A 20,621-nucleotide genomic window follows, 5' to 3' on the forward strand; every position below is an offset into this window, starting at 1 on the left:
TTTGATCATCAACATATACCAATTTCAATGATTATTTATCATTTAACAGCATAAAATCTGATATCGCCCAACAGCTTGCTTGATTTATGTTTCAATTTATGGAAAAACGTGCATGCAATGATCTTAAATTGTTTATAATAAACTAAAACACGTCTTTTTAATTATCAATGCAAATTCTTTTCTATATTAACGATTTTTGTTAATTGAAGAAACCTCCCTAACAAGCTGTTGTTAAAGACATAGATCGAATGTCTTTAAGAAGGACGTATCTGCTTTACATCTATTTCATTCACTAAACCATATAATTCTCTAGGATCAAACATCATTACAATGCATTCATTCACAAGGAATTGTATTCAGCATAGACATTTTTAAAGGTAAGATTTTGCCTGTTGTCTTTAGATTGTCGACTTATTTATTATTATAGACACTATAATTGAATGAACGTAGGAAAATGCCTTTTATCACGTCATTAATACGATATTTTATCACGGATCCAAGCTTTGCTATTCTTTAAAATTGTAGTGTTTATTGTTTTCATATGAGGCAAAACGGAAGCTTGTTTAATTGATCAACCATTATATAAGCGATTTTTTTACCACATTCGATTTACACCAATTTGTAATTTCTGCTCTAAAGACTATCAAAGGTATCCCCTGTTTGTAAATGCTTGATATAAATTTAATGTAACAATATGACACATGTAATGCCAATAAACAGATAAATAAATTGGAATCCATGAAAAAAAATCAAAGAAGATCACTGTTATTATACCCAGCGCAATAAAAATGCAGAAGACAAATTCTTATACACTAGTAATTTATCACTTTGTTGTCGCCACGGTAGCACTATCCTTTTATTTTTGAGTTTCTTTTCATTTCATTGAAAGGTTCGAATCAAACAACAAATGCGAATAAAAGATATCTAAACTCATAAATTGATAAAAAAAAAAAAAACTGATAACGTCGTGACACGAAACAAAAAACGACCAAACGACAGACAACAGTATAAAAACTCAATTTAGTAAACAAAAGACTAAACAACACAAACCAGACCTCAATCCGGGAAAAGAAGGTAGACATTGCTTTGTAAGGGTAAACAGATTCTTTTTCACATTAGAGTCTTGTCGTGTTGCTCTTAAAAAAAGTAAAATCACAAAAATACTGATCTCCGAGGAAAATTATAAAAAAAAAGTCCTTAATCAAATGGCAAATGGTCTGTTAAGAGATATCAGTTTAGCAGGTATACATACCTCAGAGTATTGATTATTGAATTTTATCTAAAACTTAGACCATATAAAATTTGCTAACCAAAGATCATTTAAATTTATCACCCTCAGACTAGACTAAACTGAGTGTTAATTCTAAGAATTGAAATACGGTTTTCACGAAAAACGATAGACACGACTGTTACCAGTATACATCTTATCGCTATTTGATAATCCGTTCAATTTGACCCGATAATCTGTCCCGCTTTAACTATTGACGTCATACAACAATAACCTTTCCCTTGTGGCGTCAGATATTTTGTATTATGACGTCAAAATTTTACGGTAACCTTTGTGATGTCCAGGGTCGAGTTCAATATCGTAGCGGCTACGTAGCGGCTACGTAGCTGCTAACAATATTTATGTTACAACTAGTCTATAGCTACACGTTCAATAGTCAAAATCTAAGTAGCACTACGTAGCTGCTACGATATTGAACGCAGCCCAGTAATGAAGGACAAATATCGATAAGGTGTATTGATAAGATTGACATTGAAAAATAAAATTAAAAAAAAACTCAGAAAAAAGCAATTGTAAGGCAAGCATATTTGAAACACAACTATGGATGCCCTCGAAGGTTGAATATAAACCATAAATGAGTTCGATATTAAAAAAAACTTGAAATTTGGAACACTTCTTTTTCGGCAGATGGCCTTGTTAACACAACCTTTACTATAATTCTTAAGCAAGTACTATTAGAATAATCACAACAAATCTCTATCTTTCTGTAGTCAATAAAGCTAAACCTTCTCCACATGGAAACACTTTGTAGACAATCTGAATATTTTCGGAAGCACCTTGGACAACCCCCGTTTTATGTTAAGGATCGTGTTGCTTAGTCCTTTTTTTTTTTTTTTTTAGTATTTTGGTGTACTGTTGTGTGTTATTTGGTCTTTTTTCTATTTTCGCCTTTGCGTTGTCAGTCTATTTTTGACTAGTTTTTGAGTTTGCAGTCCCTTTGGTATCTTACGCCTGTATTTTGTAATTGTTTGGGAAGTTTGGTTTTTTATCGCCGTACGATAATAATGGCGGTGGTTATGTGATTCTGTCACAGTTTTGATTTATATGTAGTTATCATTTTACAACAATAAGACCATGAAAACACAAAATATGCAACTAAAGTAGCATTACATCTTTTTAGTTCAGTATATTAATACTTTTATGGCCTTCATAAAGAATTAGTATCAAAGTTACACAATCATGGTATTTTATTGCATTCGATGTATCTTTTCTTTTATATATTTGAATTTGATAACAGACTTTGTGGCAAAAGATATAGTTCCAATCAATTTCTGCCCAATTTACATTTAACGACAATTAAAAAATCAAAAAAATACCCTATCGAACATTTTAACTATTGAAATATACTACTCTCAAGACCGGTCCAGTAAACATTGATTTTATTGAGTGAAACTTTATATCACATTCATTTAGCAATTAGTATCTCTAAAATAAAAGTCTATTACAATTTTAGCCTTAGTTTATTTTTTTTATATAAATTTTTAAGATGAATAAATGCCATAATATTATGTATGGGTAAATGAATGTTACATGTACCACTTAAACCATCCGTTCACCGACGTTGAACGACAAAATTTCTTTTACTGTGACGTATAAATTTTCTGACGTCAGACACGACAAGCAATGAATGTTTTTTTTTATTTAATAGATGCTTTTGTGCTTTTTTGTAAAATTGTTTCTTTTAAAATTGTAACACAGTGATGACTGCTGTACCCATATTTTTACATTTTTTTTAATTATGTCTATTTTGTTCACGCATCGTTGTTAATATAACGGAATTTGATGAGACTGTTGTACAAGTGAGAGATTTAGCGCTATAAAACCAGGTTCAATCCAACATTTTCATCATTTGAAAATGCCTGTCCAAGTCAGGAATATGACAGTTGTTGTTCGTTCGTTTTTTATGTGTTCTGTCATTTGATTTTGCCATGTGATTAGGGACTTTCCGATTGAATTTTCCTCGGGGTTCAGTATGTTTGTGATTTTATTTTTTAGTTTCTGATCTATAAATAATTAGAACTGAATACTGTTAAAAAAAGCCAGCACATATGTTAATTTTATACAACACCCATATGTAGAGTTTGACATAGAAATGGCTATTAGTTATTTTATCAAGATAATAAAGTATACTTGTAAGATATACTGATTACTGTATTTTTTTATTAGCGTATATACAAGTAGCCAGTTTATAGTGTTACCCACCTCTTTTCTTCTGTCACCGTGGTACTCCTGTCATACACATGCACGGTCAATTCTGTTCGATCTTGACATACTTATTAGCATAAGATGCGATAATGAAATTCTACGTTATAGTTTGCTAGCAAACATCGGTTTCAGAGGAAATGTGTGACGACATTATTTATTAAACGTATGGATGAACAGGGTGAAAGAAATCCTATTCGTTAATGCTGGGTATATAAATGCGGAAGTACATTAAGAATCTTAATTTCTAAATCGTCAAAAGAAATAACACATACATGTTAAATTCAGACATTTCAACCTATTAACCAAATTCTTTCAATAAATTGACTGAATATGTGAACGTCTGTGTTTACATTCTAACTTAGAGTAGTATCGTATTGTAACAAATGATTATATAACTTTCTAGTAGAAAGTTAATAAATCAACTAGTGCCTTGTATACATTTAATGTATTTTAGCTTCTTGTTATTTTTAGATCTGTTATACAACCAATCAGTCCCCACGTGTTCCGTTGATCCAATTAAGTTTCCTTACAATATCTATATTCATATTTCGTTTTTCATATATACAAATATTTTTTTCACAAAATAACTGTTTCAAGTGAGTAATATGACAGTTGTTTTCCATTCGTTCCGTTGGCTGATATAAGCTGGCGTTGATTTTTTGATTGGATTAATGGACATACCCGTTTTTAAATCTACATTTGAGTTCAGTATTTTTGTAAATACCTTTATCATTCTTTTTCTTGTATTTAATTTGTTACTGTCTTATTTACGTAAACACATGTAACCCCTGTTTCGCATTGATTCTAGTTGATAATAAAATTCACATAATTACAACTTTGCCTCAATTGTATTTTCAAAATAGGAACTAGTAGTTCCGAACTATCGTGATAAAATCGATTGTAATTTTGTTCGAGCCATTGATAAACACATGATCAATTGACAATTTTGTTTTGCAGTTTCGCACGTTTTACTGAAAGGAGTAAATCATTAAGAACAAAGTTTTGCTTTATCTACAACATTTAAACGTATTTATTCATGTTTTTGTGATAGTTTACGTCAAGGCATGCACTATAAAACTTTCATATTATCTGTGTTATTATTTTTATTGATGTAAGGGTGTTTCGTAGTGAAGTCATAACATAGTGGTTGTAAAGATCACGATAGATTTTTGTTTTCCCGACACAATGTTAAGAATTTGTTATTATCGGTATTGTAGTAACATAATAATTACTGTGTAACAAAGAAACAATACCAATTACTTTCATTTAATCTCGTTTGAAATACAGTTTTTTTGTCACCGTCGCTACAACATTATTTCAACGGACAGTCGTTATGATAATGATAACTAAATGAGGCCCACTATCATAAATTTTGTTTTGCATTTACATGACACAGTTTCCATGTAGAATTATCTTAATAACCAACAAATTTTCAAAGACGGACAAATCCCACTAGAAGCTATGACAAACGTGATGATTGCAACTTTTTGATTATCAACCAATTGTTTATCAGTTATATATCCTTTGCTCCTTTGTATTTTTTCAGTTTGGCGATAGTGAGATTTTAACAAAATTCGCACGGCGCGTGGCGCGTGATGCATTCATTACAGGAGACTCTTAAACCGTCGAAGCACCCGATCTTCCATGAGTCCATGCAACTCCATCAGCTTTGTGTATTACCCTGATTTGTCTTTCCATGTCGATTTATCAAGTTTAAACATATGTAAATACTGTTGCATGTATTTACCGGTTGATCAAAATAACATGCCAGCATCGTAGACATAACGTGTGTCATTTATGATAAATTACAATAAGAATACGAATATGTGGTAGAATTGCCAATGTCAATAATTCAACAGACACCAACATGACGTAGATGATTAAAGAGTACGACGTCAACAATGAGCAAAATCCGACATGGCAATTTAAAGTAGTTCAAACAAGAAAATCAAGGACCTGATTTAAAAAAAAAAGTGTGATAACAACATACGACAACCACTGTTTTACAAGCACATAACTTGGGGTAGCCACCCATAGGATGTGGCAAGGTTAAATATTTTCTCCAGGTGCGGGACATCACGCTGCGTTGAAAACCCATTAGTGGCATTCAGCTATTATCTCCTCTTTGGTCGGGTTGTTTTCGCTTTGACATATTCACATTTTACATTCTCAACGTTATATATCACAAAACATTATTTTTTTTTATTTCAACCAAGATACGGACCATGTTCTTTCAGATTAAAGCATTGATCATTTACACCGCCAACATATTTGGTGTAAGTATGTTATTTATTAGCAATGTAGAACATAGAATGCATAGCAGTGTGTATTGTTTACAAAAGATGGAGAATCATATATAACAATGATCTGGAAGCAATAGAAGTTTTGTATCAAATCATTTAAATAATAGCTATGTTTAGACGAAGACAGTATTGAAAGATCGTATTGTAATTTTTGAAATAAAGTAAAATGATGACTACTGAAATTATAAAAATCAAAACACTGTCGTCATTTCAAATATAATTTGATGTAATTCAAAAATATTTAAGGAATATGTTGTAGGTGTATTTATGCATTGTCTTAACAATTATTATAGCATACGATAACTGGTGTCAATATTTCTTTTTAAGAAGTACAAGTATTAAAATGGATGGGAGTTAAAACGTAATTGCATAAGTATTTATGTGAAAAGCAGTGTCGATACGACACACATACACATGATTTAAAACAGCTTATATTTAGAAACCAAAATCGAACTGAAAAATTATCTTGAACACCAATCTTGTTACGTGATATAATCTTTATTAGAAACGGTTGAAACCAAAAGTTTGCAAAGACATGCACAACGATTGAGAGCCATAACACAAAATTATTTGAAGAAAGCAGTGCAAAATTAACCAAAAGTAGCTGATACTTCAAATAATGAACTGTAAAGGGAGTAAAGATAGAGTTTTTTTATAATTGTAATTGACATGTTATCATTCCAAAGACAATGTTAGAGACACAAATTATAAAAAAAATTGATGTATTTTGTATTTCACATTGCCTTGTCAAGCACTTGTCTAGACGAAGGGCAATTTAAAGCTGAACATATGATTTAGAGGATGTCCTTTGTTAGAGGACATGTTATCATCTTAACGTTTAACTAACGCTATTATGTTGCTGCTTCTCAAATTACCATTTTTTTAACCTTGCTATTGGGAATAAAAATATTATTACCGACTGTTCAATGGTTTGCATTTGATGAAACCAAATGTGGTTTATGAACTTTTAAGTTCAAAAAGCAGTTGCCGTGTACATTCCCAACTTTAAACGTATTGGTGTTAACCAAGATTCTTGTGTGTTTGTTTCTTTAAGTTGGAACTACTACTGCTATTATATTTTGGGTTTTTAATCCTTAGGAATTACTAAAACATGATATGAATTTACGTCTTTCGTAGAATAGCTGATAATAGTAAGTGTAATACAGATACTATTTTTGATTTCAATAGTAATTCGAAATATATGCATTAAGAAAGGAACATAAACAAAGTATCACATATGTGAATTTACAGGAAGAATCTAGGTTTAAGGTACAAAAAATCTGCCGTAAAACAGGGTGTTACCCATACTATTACATACAAGAGCATGTTATATTATCATAAGATGATTTATATTATATCTGTGAAAATAAACATCAACAGATATATACATAAATATAATAACTGACACTCAATTTCTCTTAATAAATACTTGATTTTAGATAACATCAAAATATATAATTATATGTGTAAAATAACGGAATAATATTTCTCTATTACAATGTAATTCAATGCAATCAGCATTATGCCAAAACATTGGAAAGCTTATTTCGTTGTTATATTGATAATTTTTATTAAACTATAATGATTACACTGATACAAATACATGTTTTATAGTCGTTTGTCTAAATAAAGTTAACAAAGGAGCATGTAATGCAGTGATTGTCGTATTTTGTTCAGTTGCATATTGTTTTTTGTTCATTGTTTTGTACCTAAATAAGGCCGTTAGTTTTCTCGTTTGAATTTTTTTTTATATTTGACAGTTCGGGGCCTTTTATAGCCGACTCGGGCTTGGTATGTACTTTGCTCATTATGTAAGGCCGTAAAGTGAACTATTGTTATTAATTTCTGTGTAATTTAGTCTCTTGTAAAGAGTTGTTTCATTAGCTATCATACCACATCTTCTTTTTATTGTACAGTAGTTTGTCTATATAAAGTAAACGGTTCAGTAGTTTTCTATATCAAGGGAGTTGGCTTCTCAGTTTCAAAATAATAAGCTTTTAAAAACACTAGATTATTGATAAGGGATTAATATGGAATCAAAAGAGCAAAAAAAAAAAAAGATAAAGGTCAATGTGCCTATTTTCGAGATATAAGCCATTGAAATTTTGGCGGGAAAATGATCTCTCTTGACTTCTCATAGCTTTATCATTGGCAAGTTTAAGTTCTCCAACACCTAGACAAGAACATCTTATATTTTTAGCTCACCTGGTCCAAAGGGCCAAGTGAGCTTTTCCCATCACTTTGCGTCCGGCGTCCGTCGTCCGTCGTCATCGTCTGTCGTCGTTAACTTTTACAAAAATCTTTTCCTCTGAAACTACTGGGCCAAATTAAACCAAACTTGGCCATAATCATCATTGGGGTATCTAGTTTAAAAATGTGTGGCGTGACCCCGCCAACCAACCAAGATGGCCGCCATGGCTAAAAATAGAACAGAGGGGTAAAATGCAGTTTTTGGCTTATAACTCAAAAACCATAGCATTTAGAGCAAATCTGACGGGAGAAAAATTGTTTATCAGGTCAAAATCTATCTGCCCTGAAATTTTCAGACAAATCAGACAACCTGTTGTTGGGTTGCTGCCCCCGAATTAGTAATTTTAAGGAAATTTTGCAGATTTTGGTTATTATCTTGAATATTATTATAGATAGAGATAAACTGTAAACAGCAATAATGTTCAGCAAAATAAGATCTACAAATAAGTTAACATGACCAAAATTGTCAATTGACCCCTTAAGGAGTTATTGCCCTTTATAGTCAATTGTTAACAATTTTCATAAATTTTTGTTAATTTTTGTAAATTTTTAGGAAATATATTCCACTGTAATTACTGGGCCAAGTTCATTTGGTTATTATAAAGATAATTGTAGCAACAAGAATGTTCAGTAAAGAAAGATCTACAAACAATCACCATCACAAAAACACCATTTTGTCATGAATTTATCTGTGTCCATTGATAATATGCACATAGACCAAGTTGAGCGACACAGGCTCTTGAGAGCCTCTAGTTTGTAATCTCATCAACTTTGGATGATCACCTGGCATTACAATATTATTAAGTCTTTTAATTCCACAAATCTGACTCCCATACTCATAAATCTCCAAACACTTGAAAAATATCTAAAATTTTAAAAGATTTATAAATAGAAAAATGGGGTTCGATGGACAATTTTGGTTAAGGCATTTAAGTGGATAAAACCAGATGATTCCGAAAATCTGACAAAAATTCCAAAACAAGACAAGCGAACATCCTTAAGTAAACGGTTCACTAGTTTATCTACATAAGATAAACGGTTTAGTATTTTGTTTATATAAAGTAAACGGTTCAGTAGTTTGTTTATATGAAGTAAACGGTTCAGTAGTTTGTCTATATAAAGTAAAAGGTTCAGTAGTTTGTCTATATAAAGTAAACGGTTATTGTCTTTATTAAGTAAACAGTTCGGTAGTTTGTCTATATAAAGTAAACAGTTCATTGGTTTGTCTATATGAAGTAAACAGTTCAGTAGTTTGTCTATATAAAGTAAATAGTTCACTGGTTTGTATATATGAAGTAAACAGTTCAGTAGTTTGTCTATATAAAGTAAACGGTCCAGTAGTTTGTCTATATAAAGTAAACGGTTATTGGTTTGTCTATATGAAGTAAACAGTTCAGTAGTTTGTCTATATGAAGTAAACAGTTCGGTAGTTTGTCTATGTAAAGTAAACAGTTCGGTAGTTTGTCGATATGAAGTAAACAGTTCGGTAGTTTGTCTATGTAAAGTAAACGGTTCAGTAGTTTGTCTATATAAAGTAAACGGGCCAGTAGTTTGTCTATATCAAGTAAACGGTTATTGGTTTGTCTATATGAAGTAAACAGTTCCGTAGTTTGTCTATGTAAAGTAAATGGTTCAGTAGTTTATCTATATAAAGTTAACGATTCAGTAGTTTGTCTATGTAAAGTAAACGATTCAGTAGTTTGTCTATGTAAAGTATACGATTCAGTAGTTTGGCCATATAAAGTAAACGGTTTAGTAGTTTAAACGGTTCAATAGTTTGTCTATGTAAAGTAAACAGTTCTGTAGTTTGTCTATGTAAAGTAAACGGTTCAGTAGATTATCTATATAACGTAAACGGTTCAGTAGCTTGTCTATATAAAGTAAACGGGTCAATAGTTTGTCTATGTAAAGTAAACAGTTCTGTAGTTTGTCTATGTAAAGTAAACGGGTCAGTAGTTTATCTATATGAAGTAAACAATTCGGTAGTTTGTCTATGTAAAGCAAATGGTTCATAAGTTTGTCTATATGAAGTAAACAGTTCAGAAGTTTGTCTATGTAAAGTAAACGGTTCAGTAGTTTGTCTATATAAAGTAAACGGTTCAATAGTTTGTCTATGTAAAGTAAACAGTCCTGTAGTTTGTCTATTTAAGGTAAACGGTTCAGTAGTTTATCTATATAAAGTAAACGATTCAGTTGTTTGTCTATATAAAGTAAACGGTTCAATAGTTTGTCTATATGAAGTAAACAGTTCGGTAGTTTGTCTGTGTAAAGTAAACGGTTCAGTAGTTTATCTATATAAAGTAAACGTTTCAGTTGTTCGTCTATATAAAGTAAGCGGTTCAAAACTTTGTCTATATGAAGTAAACAGTTCCATAGTTGTCTATGTAAAGTAAACGGTTCAGTAGTGTATCTATATAAAATAAACAGTTCGGTAGTTTGTCTACTAGTATGTAAAATTAACGGTTCAGTAGTTTGTCTATGTAAAGTAAACGGTTCAGTAGTTTATATATATATAGTAAACGGTTCAGTAGTTTATATATATATATAGTAAACGGTTCAGTACTTTGTCTATATAAAGTAAACGGTTCAGTGGATTGTCTATGTAAAGTAAACGGTTCATTAGAGTATCTATATAAAGTAAACGGTTCAGTAGTGTATCTATATAAAGTAAACAGTTCGGTAGTTTGTCAATATAAAGTAAACAGTTACAGAAGTTTGTTTATAATAAACAAACTGTGACACTAATACAAAGACAATTTTCACAGTAGTTTGTCGTTATAAAATAAACGGTTTAGTAGTTTTTCTATCTAAAGTAAATGGTTCAATAATATCTCTCTATAAACTAAACGGTTCAGTAGGTTCTTTATATAAAGTAAACATTTCTCGCTACATTGAAGACCTGTTGGTGACCTTCTGCTGTTGTTTTTTTCTATGGTCGGGTTGTTGTCTCTTTGGCACATTCCCCATTTACATTCTCAATTTTATAAGGTATCAACAGTCCAGATGTTAGAACTTTGATGTTTACATACAAGTTTAATATTATTAGCATGTTAATTTTCTCTAAATTTGCTGTATATAGGATTATCCTTAAGAATTTTCTACCCCTAGGATTTCACTTTTTCAATGTCCATGAACTAAGCATATAAAAAGCCTTTTATCTGTTTTGATTCAAGTGTAATGTATGATTCTGATGTAGACGAAACAGTAGTTTGTTCTTTATAAAACTAATAACAGTTTATAGCACAGCAGCGTAGTATTTAAAAACAAATAATAATTTATTATAAACTAATAAACATTATGATGACTTATAGATTATTATTGGCTCCGTGAATATCCCTGAAATGTTAAATGAAATCAAACAATGCTCATCATCTCTTTCAACTATCAAACCATTAATTATCTAATTTTATTGCCTTTACCGAAATTAGTATGAGAACAAAATGTAGTAGTACACTTATACTAAAACATTCCAATGATATGCTAGAGTACATACAATCGAAGACTTGACTCTTTTATCTTACAATAGTATTAAAACATTTTACTTTTCTAAACTTTACACAAGTGTTCCCCATTCCAAACTAAAAGACAAATTGAATGAGTTGTTATTGCTTTGTTTCATAAAAAAGATGACCAATGTAGATACACGTATCTTGTCTTAGGGAGGGATAAATCCTACTTTGTAAAAAATCTATCTAATTCAAACAAAAAATTCTCTGAAGCTGACATTATCAAGATGCTTGATTTTTTTATTGACAACATACTTGTTACGTATGGAGGAACCTTCTATTTCTATGTAGCAACATATTAGCAGCGCCTGCATACGGAGTATATATCTCATAGTTGGTACGATATTCCCGGGTTTGTATTTCCTATCATGATTTCATTAATAAAGGGTTGCTGCTCACAATGAAGCTATTTAGCCAAGATTTCCAAATGATGAAGTTGATATCACCCCTTCGTAAATATTACGTACGCAGTCACGGTTAGGTTGACTGTTATAGAATATCCGTTTCACAGATGATATCGAATGTAACCCACCGAATTAGACAATTTTAACTGGGTAATGTAAAAACATTAGTAACACGACGAGTGCCACATTTTGAACAGAATCTGCTTACCCTTCCGGAGCACTTGAGATCACCTATATTTATTATTTTAGGGTTTGTGTTGCTTACTCTGTAGTTTTCTTTGTTGTTTCTTGTTTACTATTATTTGTCTGTTTGTCTTTTTTTGTATTAGACATGGCGTTGTCAGCTTTCTTTCGATCTATGAGTTTGAATGTCCGCCGGTTTTTAAGGGTATCACCACAATCAAAATTATTATTATTATCATATACAACATTGCGAGTTTTAAATAATGATATATTGCAATTTTAAGACATGGCAAAGTAAAATAAGATTAAAGGCCAGCATTTCATTAAATCATTTCCTGATTATGAAAAACATTTTCTTTCTCATTCTGCAAACATTCATGTTTTCTCGCTGTGTCGAAGACCCATTGGTGGTCTTCGGCTGTTTCCTGCTCTTTGCTCGGGTTGTTGTCGCTTTGACACATTTCCCATTTCCATTCTAAATTTATATTGTTTTGGTGCACCGAATTTGCTTTTAATCAATTTATAAAACTTGTAAAATTATAAAATTCCTATAAAATTATCATTCCACAAGCTGTGTAGAAGCTAATTTCGAGTTAATATAATACCTTACTATAAAGGGAAATATTATGCTAGCAGATGTGTAGAATATAGCGCAGCATTTGTATTATGAAAAATAGTTTTATGGACATAAATAGAAAATGTAATACCTTTCTTTTGTTAACAGCAGATGAAATAAAGCACAAATCAGATTCATATTCGAGACTTTTATCATAAAAATAACTATATATATATTGAACAGGTTTTCTTTTACTACTTATTATAGAGACCAGGTATACTGAGTGCAAATTCGTCTTTATATCTTGCCGTAACGGTTGTATATATTGTGAATGGGTAATAAAACATCTCTAATGATTATATGCAGGCAAAAGAACCACACATATTAGCTGTAAATGATACTTATAATTTACATGGAATACATTTTGCATTAATTTATGATTAATTTAAAAATGTGAACAACCGGAAACAAGACGTATAGGAAAAAAGGTTTTTGAGTCTTTGTCTCAAAACCTTAACAAACTAGTGAGTATACATGCTTAACTAAGTACACAATTTCAAGACACAGATGTCAATAGTCTTATACATTTTTGCTTTTAAGTGTGTTTTTTTAATCAAAAGTAAAATCCTAAAATTACTGAACTCCGAGGAAAATTCAAGACGGAAAGTCACTAATAAAATGGCAAGATCAAAACCTCAAACACATTAAACGAATGGATAACAACTGTCATATTTCTGACTTGGTACAGGCAATTTCTTATAAAGAAAGTGGTGGATTGGACCTGGTTTTATAGCTAGCTAAACCTCTTACTTATATGACCGTCAATAGGTAGTAGGAATTTGGAATTTGCTTAAGGTTGTATGGGTGTCTTTCGCCATCTGGGATTGTAAAAAACAGAGAATCTAAGGTCCTTAAGGTATAAACAGTTATATCTTCGTAATTCTATGTTGCATTACGCATACAAAAACAGCATTATGTTCTCCTTCGCTATGCTCATACGAACATACAGATTGTCTTATCAATGCGTATATAAACAAAACGCAATATGGTTTGAGAAACTGCACGCATAAAGAATCAGTTTTATAGCATTGTCAGAATCGGCACTACAGTAACGTTATGTTTGATCATCATCGATATCAGACTTTCGGAATGATTTTAATTGCACATTTCTGAACTAGATTCCAATAAACATATATAATGTTAATAGATTTAGTGCAATGTAATGTTAAACCAAGTATTCGTTGAGGGAAGGCTTTGAAGAAATTGTCAGTCAATAATATTCTGGTAAATTAAACTGCTTTCTGGTGATGTGGTCTTTCAAATTAGTTATGCAATCTAATATTATATATAACTACTAAAGATTTATTGAAACATTGATTTATTTTGTGATTTTACAAATGTGATACACATATGTACAATAACAACAGGTGGTATGATTGCCAATGTGATACACATATGTACAATAACAACAGGTGGTATGATTGCCAATACACATATGTACAATAACAACAGGTGGTATGATTGCCAATGTGTTACACATATGTACAATAACAACAGGTGGTATGATTGCCAATGTGATACACATATGTGCAATAACAACAGGTGGTATGATTGCCAATGAGATACACATATGTGCAATAACAACATGTGGTATGATTGCCAATGAGATACACATATGTACAATAACAACAGGTGGTATGATTGCCAATGTGATACACATATGTACAATAACAACAGGTGATATGATTGCCAATGAGATACACATATGTACAATAACAACAGGTGGTATGATTGCCAATGTGTTACACATATGTACAATAACAACAGGTGGTATGATTGCCAATGTGATACACATATGTACAATAACAACAGGTGGTATGATTGCCAATGTGATACACATATGTACAATAACAACAGGTGGTATGATTGCCAATGTGTTACACATATGTACAATAACAACAGGTGGTATGATTGCCAATGTGATACACATATGTACAATAACAACAGGTGGTATGATTGCCAATGTGTTACACATATGTACAATAACAACAGGTGGTATGATTGCCAATGTGATACACATATGTACAATAACAACAGGTGGTATGATTGCCAATACACATATGTACAATAACAACAGGTGGTATGATTGCCAAAGTGATACACATATGAACAATAAAAACAGGTGGTATGATTGTCAATGAGATACACATATGTACAATAACAACAGGTGGTATGATTGCCAATGTGTTACACATATGTACAATAACAACAGGTGGTATGATTGCCAATGTGATACACATATGTACAATAACAACAGGTGGTATGATTGCCAATGTGATACACATATGTATAATAACAACAGGTGGTATGATTGCCAATGTGATACACATATGTACAATAACAACAGGTGGTATGATTGCCAATGTGTTACACATATGTACAATAACAACAGGTGGTATGATTGCCAATGTGATACACATATGTACAATAACAACAGGTGGTATGATTGCCAATGTGATACACATATATACAATAACAACAGGTGGTATGATTGCCAATATGATACACATATGTACAATACCAACAGGTGGTATGATTGCCAATACACATATGTACAATACCAACAGGTGGTATGATTGCCAATACACATATGTACAATACCAACAGGTGGTATGATTGCCAATGAGACAGTTAACCAAAAGAGACACAAATTATTGGGATTTTTTAACACTGAATGTTTTTATTTATATATTTATAAATGTAACTAATATATATTACAATAATTGCAGTTTAATTCTAAATTTCACATGTTTATGCACTATTAGACCAAACAAGTATTGTATGGGGGTGTCCAATGATTCACGGAACAAAATCTAAATCGAACAGTTTATATGAGGCCATTGAACTGTAATACAAGTGAATGTCTGGGAAAGCTTAGAATTTCAATAAAACATTAGGCATTTGCAGATCGTATTAGATGATAAATATTTACATATACCTGCACAGACTTGCTTCATTATGGCTTCTTTAACTTCGGGAAATGTATCTTGTTTGTGACACATAAAAGATGATTAAGTATAAAAAACATCCACAGAAGAAACTTTAAAGATTTAAGTAGCAACGTTATATTGTTTAACTATCTTCTATGGTTGCCACTATCATATGGCTGTCATGTTACACTTTACTTGTAATTTGTTGATTAAACTTAAAATTGATAGTCTTCTCAATAAACCAGAAACAGAACATGCTTCTTTAGTTGAAGTTTAATTACTTAATATCAAATTCACAGAAACTTGTTAAAGACGTAGAAAAAAGCTTTTTGTGGAAACGTCATCAAAAGAAGGTTTTGATTTATTTCGTATAATATTATAATTTAACATTATATTACTCCTGATTAATATTTTCTAACATTGAATTTTGAATCACAAAGCTACTTCTGAAAGACAAAAACAATTAGACATGTTTACATCACCAGGAACTTGTTTCATAACGCAAAAATGACATTTACAAGCTTCACAAGAAATGTAAACAGTTATATAAGGGATAGAAGAAAACATGATTCAAATTAAGAAATCGCATTAAAAAAATTAACAAATGGCATTTTACGAATTAAGAAACTGCATTTAAATTGCATCTTACAAATGTTTAATTATGGCAGTTTTTTTATTCCATACAAATATCCAATCACATGCAACAGTAGGTATATTTCAGGAATATATTTCCGTGATGCTTACTTTAGTTCTTGTGATCAATTGATTCGTAACAAACAATCTTTTTCAAACAATCAGTAAAAATCTTGTTTTTATTAAATTGTTTTTTGTTGACATTTCCTAGCAGCAATAAATTATCAGATCTGATAATTTATTTCCCTTTACCTAATCAAAATAAAGAATATAATAAGAGTACTTTCTGAATGAAGAGCTATTGGAGAAAAGTGTTGAAAAACACTTTCAGATGAGTTGTTCCTTTATTATGCAGGTCAACTTAACCGACTATCTATGTTTATATACTAATCTATAGACTTGATGTATGTATTTATTATGGCATTGATGCTAGTTCATAGTACTACATGATTATTATTTAATTTGATTGTCGATTGGAATACAGCGTTTCATAGACTGCAGCTGACTTTTCATTAAGATTTAGATATTTATCTTTTTTTTCAGTAATTACTTTTTTCCTGGATCATGTCTGACTATATATTCTGTAGTAATACACAGACCTATGTAACTCTAGCTATTAACCACTTCGTATTGATCACACCGGTATACCAGCAAATCACTTTCTTTGATGTCTTTTTTGTTAAATAGTAATATATTACGAAACAGGAAAATAACGATCCTATTTATATATAATGTTTGACACTTTCTTCTTTATTTAAACTTCAGACGTTTTCGTAGTGCAAACAACACATAACTTTGTAAACAACGTGGGAACGAACGTTGTTTCTCATATTTCATTTACCTTTTTTCAAAATCCAAACCTATCTATATACAATCTTACTATAAAGGACAGCTATGGTTAACGGTGATTCAGTAGCATTAACCATTAGTTACAAAATGGATGCAGGTAATGCTTTACCCATCCAGAGTACATAAGTTCACTCCCGATGTTTTTATGTGATTGATATTCTTGTGAATGGAAAATATGGTTTGTCTAAAAGAGACAACAACCCTACCAAAGAGGCAAAAATCAGTCTAGTTTTCAATGTTCTATTTTGAGTACTTTTTGTCTATTTGTTGCTTTTCACTTTTTGTCAAGGTATTGTTAGTCTTTTTTTCTCGACTTATCAGTTTGAATATCTCTTTGGTATTTTTGGCCTCCCTTTCGATAGATCCACTTTCTTTTAAGACAATCTACTCGCGATAAAATATAAGACAAAAACAGATCTTTCAGATACAAGTTAAATCATTAGATAAATTCACCACACAATTATACAGTTGACAGCATGCAAACCTGTCCTAGCCTCGCGTTTATAAATTTACAGTTTTCATCTCCCAGATTTCTAATTGAGATAAAGATTGTAAAAAATAACAGGCTTATTAGTTGGTACGCCAGGTGACATACGTTTAGTATACATTGGACCGATCTATGGCGCTGAAATAAAAACAAATGAAATAAATGAAAATCATTGAAAAGTTAACATTCAAGACAGTTGTGCCAAATATGACTTGGGCATTATATCGTATGAAAATTTAAAAACACTGCTTGATAAATTAATTAGATATCGACAATTCACTTGTATCCTCAAGACACTTACCAAGGAAGAAATCCTTAATAACCATTGGTATTGTATGTTCCTTTGGAAATTCGATCAAAGTTCAAGAGCTGAATCATCTTTCACTGTATTGATACATAAACTACAAAAGTATCCCGACAAACACTGTTATAATGCTGGGTCGTCCAAGTGCTCTACAAATCATCTTTCTAAAAAAAAAATCTGTTTTATCAGCAGTCAAAGTAATCGACTAAGACTCGTTCATCTTGCCTTTCCTACACTTCAGTGTACTTTAGTGTTCCCCATTTCAAAATTAATGACAGATTGAAAAAGTTGTCCATTCTTTGATTTATAAAAAAGAATGACATAAAGATCTACTGCTTAATCTCAGATCTCAATCTCTGCAACGTTAACTTTAAGAGCTTTAATGTTTTACGCTTTACACTACTATTCTCCATATTCAGTTGAAATATTTACTTCAACATCTCATTTAACAGGTTTTTTTCTTTTAAAACGGGAATCGTAAAATCGTATTTTTCTTATTTTGGGTCATAAAAACCTCACTGATCTTAGCAGAAAATGCAATGAAGATGATATTATCAAATTGCTAGACTTTTAATTGACAATATATTTGGAGGATTAATATTTCAACAGACAGTCAGTATTTCAATGGGTACTAATTGTGAACCCATTCTGGTCGATTTGTTATTACTAGTATGAAGCAGAATTAGTTTAAAACCTTCTTGTCTTCTAAAAGACAAGAAAAGAAAGCACCTTCCCCATCACTGAACAACCCATATTTCAGTCAATACTTGTATCTCATATAACCCAGTGAATTTGAAATTAAGGTTACTATTGATACAAGATGGACTGCTTCATACCTAGATTTTTTCCTTCATACTGACACAGATGGACGACTTCACACTGAAATCAATAAAAACAACGGGATGATTTCAAATTCCCAATATTTAATTTGACCATTTATCAGCGGTAAAATATCATCAGCTCCGTCGTATTGTGTTAACGTATCTCAATTGATACGTTATGCTCGTGCATGTTCACACTATACTACATTAATCTACAGAAGTGTGTTCCTGATGAAGAAAATGCTCCAACAAAGTTATGAGGAGGAAAGTTTTTCTCTGTAATTTTAATCGGATATTGTTTTATGTCTTATCGTTTGTAGTTGCAGTTCAATTTTTTATTTTTATTTTCGTACGAAAAAGTAAAGATTAATGAGGAGGAAAGATACTCCCTAAATTTTATTGACACCATCACGAATAGGTTGACTCATACGATGTGTCTTTGTCTAAACTTACTTATGACAATTTTTATCTTAGATTCTGGTTTAAATTCTATGTCATCTGTCTGCTAAGTACCGAATGTTACATATTTCCGAATAAGACTGTTTTACCGAGTGGGAATTTGCACTGCTATATGACTTGTTTCGGTATTTTATATAGACAAAGCATTCATGGATTTATTGTTGATGTTTCTGTTATGGTTTTGGTTGAATAATATGTTATTTCTTATCGTGTGTACAATGTAGTCCAAATAATTATAAATTGCCTTTACATACCATCATAGTCAGAGACGAGTATTGTGGAAATAATTGTAAAAGGTCGAGATTGCATGATATTACGTTAGTGCGTTACGCGTTACTGTTTGTGATATCTTGTGGTGTCTGTCATTGATGGAATATATTCCTTGTTGTTCTGCAGTTTGCTGTTGTGTCAACTGTCATATTCTAAGTGTGCGTTTATCTGTGATAAATGTTCTTGTGTGTATCGGTGCTGTTTTACTGTCGCGAAGTGTTGTCATTATTGTGATTTTTGTTTAACATTGTCCTTAAAGTGGATGTTTAGCTAGCCATTAAGCCAGGTTCAACCCATAATTTTTCTTAAAATTTTATGTACCAAGTCAGGAATATGGCAGCTGTAATCAAATAGTTTACTTCTATATATATATTGGCCTTTGCTTTTTGTTCTTATTTATATGAGACTGACTACAACTTTTTAGAAAACAGATAGAAGTAAGCAGTATCCTTTAACTTCAACTCCAGATGCTGTTCTCTCACTAAATCATTTAAAATTTGATGCCTATGTTGATGCATCTATTCCATTGACCTTGATATATAGGACACAACAGATACTAACATTTATAAATTAACAATGAGAGTCGGTTGAAAACAAAACTTTACCACAAAATAGATGATTTCAGCTTCATAATAGTTAACCTTCCATTTTATCTAGCAATATTCCAGAAGCACCTGCATACAAAGTATATATCTCCAAGTCAATACGATATTCTAGAGCTTGTATTTCTTATGATTTCCATGAAAGAGGGAAGCTTCTCACAATGAAGCTAATAAACTAGTTACTCGGGAAGGGTGATCAGATCCTGCTCCACATGTGACACCCCACTCTAAATCAAAAATAAAGAGATAACATATTTCATCCGCAACACGACCGGACTAACTACTAGGCGGATGATATCATCGTTGACTGTCAGTTTGAAAAGAATATTTTTCAGCAAGTGTTAATGAAATGAAATAATGATACTAATATCATTGCACAAACAATCTCCGATACTTGAAAGTAATAGTATACACATACGTCATAGATGTTTGTGTTCATGTCTGCTTTACTATGCGTAATATTTTCAAAATATTAATTGTGTCTGTACTACGTAATAATATGATATCACAA

General features: G+C 31.3%; 1 protein-coding gene across 1 annotated transcript in view; it reads left to right on the top strand.

Moving 5' to 3' along the window:
• Window positions 1–276: 276 nt before the first annotated feature.
• The window catches only part of LOC139487594 (receptor-type guanylate cyclase Gyc76C-like), a 124,599-nt gene continuing 104,254 nt past the window's right edge, over window positions 277–20,621 (top strand). Inside the window, exon 1 of the mRNA XM_071272492.1 lies at window positions 277–377. The gene's annotated coding sequence lies outside the window, so the exon portion shown is untranslated. The remainder of the gene's footprint in view (window positions 378–20,621) is intronic.

Source organism: Mytilus edulis, chromosome 9 (genome assembly GCF_963676685.1).
Source record: "Mytilus edulis chromosome 9, xbMytEdul2.2, whole genome shotgun sequence".
Taxonomy (NCBI): domain Eukaryota; kingdom Metazoa; phylum Mollusca; class Bivalvia; order Mytilida; family Mytilidae; genus Mytilus; species Mytilus edulis.